We start from the raw sequence: 5,148 nt of genomic DNA, 5'->3' as shown, positions 1-5,148 counted from the left end.
TCATTAAATACATAATTAAAATTAACACATTTGCATTTAAAGAACTTGAATTTTGAATGAAAGAAATAAACGATCTCAAAAGATTACATTGTTTGCCCAAAAATGAAATTTAGCTACTCATGATAATGGGAAAAAACTAAAGATTTGCGTTGAGTATATTATCAGGTTTTGAATTGAGATGTAAAAGGATGATGAATCTAACACCAAGTTTTCTTTTTGCCTCTAATATTGATTTCAAAATTTAGATCTTGATTTATTTTTTTCCCTTCCCTTTTGATTTTATCTCAAAATCTCAAGTCGTATCTTATGCCTCTCAATTGGTGGAATCCCCTTTTAAGTGCCTCCATTCTTCTATTTATATTTCCCTTCATGTTTCTTCAAAATTTAGAGTCTTTTTGTACTTTTTACAGGTCAAAATAGTGCAAAACCTAAAGCAGGTGGCGCGACGCCGGATCACTAGAGGCTAGCGCCCGAGCCTGTGCTGCACTTCTGGGCCTCCTACTTCCTTCGTTGGTCCTTTTGCGACGCCTACGCACGGGTCATGGCGCTTGGGGCACCATGTTGTTGCCTTTGTTAGCCCTTCGTGGCGCCTGGATGCCATGAATTTTTGTTTGGGGGTGCCTAGGCACTCACTTTTTTGCTTATTTTCCTTAGTTTTTTTTTTTGCTTGTTTCTTCACTTTAGCACCCCTTTTACACCACCTCACCTATTTACAAAACAAAACTAGCAAATGCATTAAAAACGTTCTTTACTTATAAGACCTAACAAATAATTAACTTAAAAATGGATTTATGTGTGAAAAACACACTCGTCAAAATTTAAAATCAAAATTAATAATCAATTTAACTATATATTTTGTGAGATCCACAACTTTTCAACTCACATTTTATCAAATTTTATCAATATCTATTAAAATTTTATTTTTTAGCTATACCAAATTCACCCAAAAAAAAAAAAAAAAAAAAAAGCAAAAGCTAGTTGCATTGATTGAACAGATGATGTATCAATGCTAATTCGTCTGATTAATTTAATTACAACGTGATTTTGATCTTCACCATTTAAATACTTTTCACACTAGTCGGAGCCGAGATCCGAAATTCTCCGAGCCCCTCTAGATTTTCCACCATTCTCCTTTTTTTCATAAGAATAATACTATCTAATTTTAGCAGTGCTAAAATATCAATTTATTCTTAACAACCATATTTTATAGGTCCAATTAAATGAACAATTTTCATTTCATTTAAATGAATTTATCATTTAAGAGTGGCAAAACTTAAAATTAGTTGAACTTTTTCTATATCAGTGTTCAAATTCAAAAGTCACGAGTTTGAGTGAAAAATCTGGAGGATATTTGTTAGACCTATGTTTTATTTAAGTTAAATTTTACTTTTGAGTTAATTATTTTCTATATCATTTAGAAAGGAAGATTCAAGATCAAACTCTTTAACCTTTCATAAAGTGTGGTGATGACCACCTATTTAAATTTTAAAATTTTTAAATTTGAGCCGCTGTGTGATTGAAATGATGCATGTTTTAGCTTAACTCGCATGCGAATTTCAATTGAATTTGATTCATATCCTAAATTGTTCGATGGTTTTCCCTTCAACTTTAAATTATGTAAATCGTTGACAATTCATTCACATACGGGGCTCATAACCTCTGTTTTAATTTTGTGAACATTAACCCATAAACATACCAATTAAAGCTCAACCTTAAAATTTTCTTTTTTAAAAATTACTTTTGTTTCCAGTAAACTTTACTGAAAGTTTTTTTTTTAATTTATTTATTATTATTAATTTTTTTTTTTAAAATTATCCATACAGGAGTTGGAGCAAATCAAGGGGTCAATTGTCAATAAAGTCGTATGTTTAAATCATAAAAATTCGTGGGCCATATATTGAAAATTGAAGTCCACTAAAAGAATGTGGATAATGCTTACATGATAGTACTGTTACCTTTCAAAAGTAATTATCATCTCTAATACAGTTACCCAACGAACAACATAAAAAAAAAAAAAAAAAGATATACAAAAAAAAAAAAAAAAAAAAAAAAAAAAAAAAAAAAAAAAAGGTTGAATCACAATCTTAGCGGCCCCCACCGACCCTATCCTGGATCATCGTGGAGGAGGTAAATCGCAGGATGTGCCTCCTAAAAGTCAAGGTGGAGAGCACATAGATAGGCCAAGGCTGTTAACCCATATGGTAACTCCCGCTTGCAACAAACACTGCCGCGCTGAGCCCTATCCGCCCTCCCCTTTGCCACTGAGAGATATGCCCTGGGGGCTACCCAACGAACAACATAATTATCACTATCGATTGGCAAAAAGACAAAATTTAATCAATTCGCCAAGCCAATATCATTTTCCCTTTTTATTTTTAACATTTTTGTGTTCATTCTATATAATACTTTAGCCCATGTTTGATTGTAGTTTATAAACGTTTAAATTACTTTATTTTCAAATTTTGTCGGGTTAATCAGTATTATTCACTTATTTACAACTCATTGTTATATATTTATAATTTAAAGCATTTATAAACAACTTTCAAACATGCTTTAGTGGCCAAACAAGAAGTCTTTTTTTTTTCTCTCTCTTTTCTTTTCAATAATTTTATATTAACGGTATTTTTTTTGTTATCGTTCGTTTAATAACTTGTATGTCAGTTAATATGTTAATTCATCGTCATCATGTCTAAATTATCTATTTCTTTTGCTACGATTAAAAGATTCTACATATTCTGGTCGATTATCCAACATTAATAAATATTGAATTATTAAATATTAACAGCTATGCACAAGGTTAAGAAACTTAGGATAACCTCGTGCAAATGAACGTAGTCATTTTATATCAAACATCAACGTAGACCACCAACAACCTCCTTTTAAGAGTGGTTTCAATAATTAAATGTCCGTTTTTCTTTCTTTCTTTCTTTTTTCCCCTTTTTCCCCCTTTTTAGACATGGAATTTTGAATTTTTAAGTGATAAACAATACTTTTACTCAATCGTGCTCTTTCTTTATCCCCCCCCCCCCCCCCCCCCCCCCCCCCCCCCCTTTCTTGCCCCCCCCCCCCCGCCCCCCCTCTTTTTTGGTTTCCCCTTTAAGAACAAAAATACTAGAAAACTTTTTAAAAGTATTTACCAATATTGTTTATATTCCCGACATGTAGAACATGTAAAATTTTAGGAGGGAGAGAGAATAATACTTGAAAGTCATTAGCTTGGCCGGTGGTTGACGATGCATGTTCCAAAGGACTTCAAACTCAAGTCTAATGGTTGAACATTGGACCTTCTTCTATATCTCTTTTGTCCTAATAATAAACATCAAGAATTTAAAATGCTTCTATAATCAAGCTCTTTATTTAAGATATGGGGTTACAAGATGTTTCAATGATGAATGGTGCCCTAATTAGTTCTCAAGTTCAATCACATGGAAAAATAAATCTTGAAAAGTGTTTTTTTTTTCAATTATATTTTATATTTCTAATTTTGAATAGGCGACAAAATTACATGTATTTTATCATACGTACTTAGATAGGTTAGGTTAGGTTAGGTTACATATCCATTGAATGAGCAATTTGTGCAATAAATATATGCTTAGTAGACCTATTAGTCTAAATGAGAGACTAAAGTACTAAAAAACAGTTAATTTCGAAATTCAACTATCGATAAAAATTTAACTTAATTGCATGTTTGGTTCTGATTTTTTATTCCAAAAAATTAATTTTTTTACCTTTACTTCCCTAAGCCAGCCATTATTTTTGACTTCTTTTCTCAAAAGTGAAATCTATTTTTCTCTTTAATGGTAAAAAAAAAATCCTTATAATCACTACCGAACAAATCCTAAGTGACAAAATTGTCCATTGCTAAAAGTGCAATTCTTGGTAATGTATGTATAATAGTGACTTGAGAATCGATCTCCTCCTCATCTTTCAGCGTTGTACAAGCTTAACCTCAATGTGTTGTTCGAAATTTCTTGTCCTTACAATTTTGATAAACATAACTTTATATGGTGTAAAGTTACCGTTCACATCCATAAAGGAGAGTTAATAAGGCGAACTGGCAAAGCATATTCACGGACCCTATCATTAAAATCAAGCATTCCTAGTACAACATAAATAAGGAAATGGACCCCTTTCGGTTTGGTCGTTTATAAATCTGTGGCTACAAAATTCTAAGTTATTGAGATTTATTTAGAAATCAATTATATATACACACACACACACACACACACAGAGGGACAGATCCAGATAGTTTGAACTGTGGGGTCAAAAATAAATTTTTTTTCAAACAATATATCATTAACGAAAATAAGATCATATGATACTACAATAGGATTTGGACTTTTTGGACATTGGGCTAGGGAAATTAATTGGGGTGGCTTAGTACTTTAGCAGAAAATTGCGTTTTAAGCAAGAGGAAAAAAAGAAAAAAGAAAAGTCCAAAAAAACGGTGAGATCATTTGACCCCACATGACCCCATGTGGGTCTGCCAGTACATATATATATAATAATTTCTCCTTTATTTCCAACTCTTGAATTGTTTTAAAAACCATGCCGTGAAAAACATTGGACCTAAGCTCTACTCAACATTAATTCCACCGCTATCTAGGTCTTTATTTGTATGTCATTATATTGCTTAAATATTATCCAACAAGGATTATTAACTGAAGAAAATAAATAGGTTAGGTCGAAGTCAACTTTTTTTTAATTTTTCAATTATTTTAACAAATAATGACTTCGATAATTCTAACCTTAACTAATTTCATTAGCTTGGCCCAATTGAGGAACTAAATGAATAAAATACTTAGCTATCGAAGAAAATAGACATGGTTAGAATAATGTTTGTTGACCCCAAAAAATTGTTGCCAACAGATGTCGAACCCACCTGCGCACACGTGAGCGAAAGTCCTGCACGCTAAGACACGTGGACGGTCTAGGATGAACAAAGCAGGGGCGTGGGAGTAGCTCAACAACGCGAGATGAGAACGTTGGGAATCCGGCGGGATGTTCTTAATTCGATTGTACAATAATTACCAATCGGTGCTCATGAATGTGCATATAAATATGTATGAACTCGTATTGTGTTGTAAGATAATAAGAGAGTAAAATGTGGTTTCTTGTATTGATTCTTGCATTCGCCCTTTACTGTTA

This window comes from Olea europaea, unplaced genomic scaffold, assembly GCF_002742605.1.
Source record: "Olea europaea var. sylvestris unplaced genomic scaffold, O_europaea_v1 scaffold1806, whole genome shotgun sequence".
Lineage (NCBI taxonomy): Eukaryota > Viridiplantae > Streptophyta > Magnoliopsida > Lamiales > Oleaceae > Olea > Olea europaea.
Note: the sequence above shows the minus strand (reverse complement) of the source record.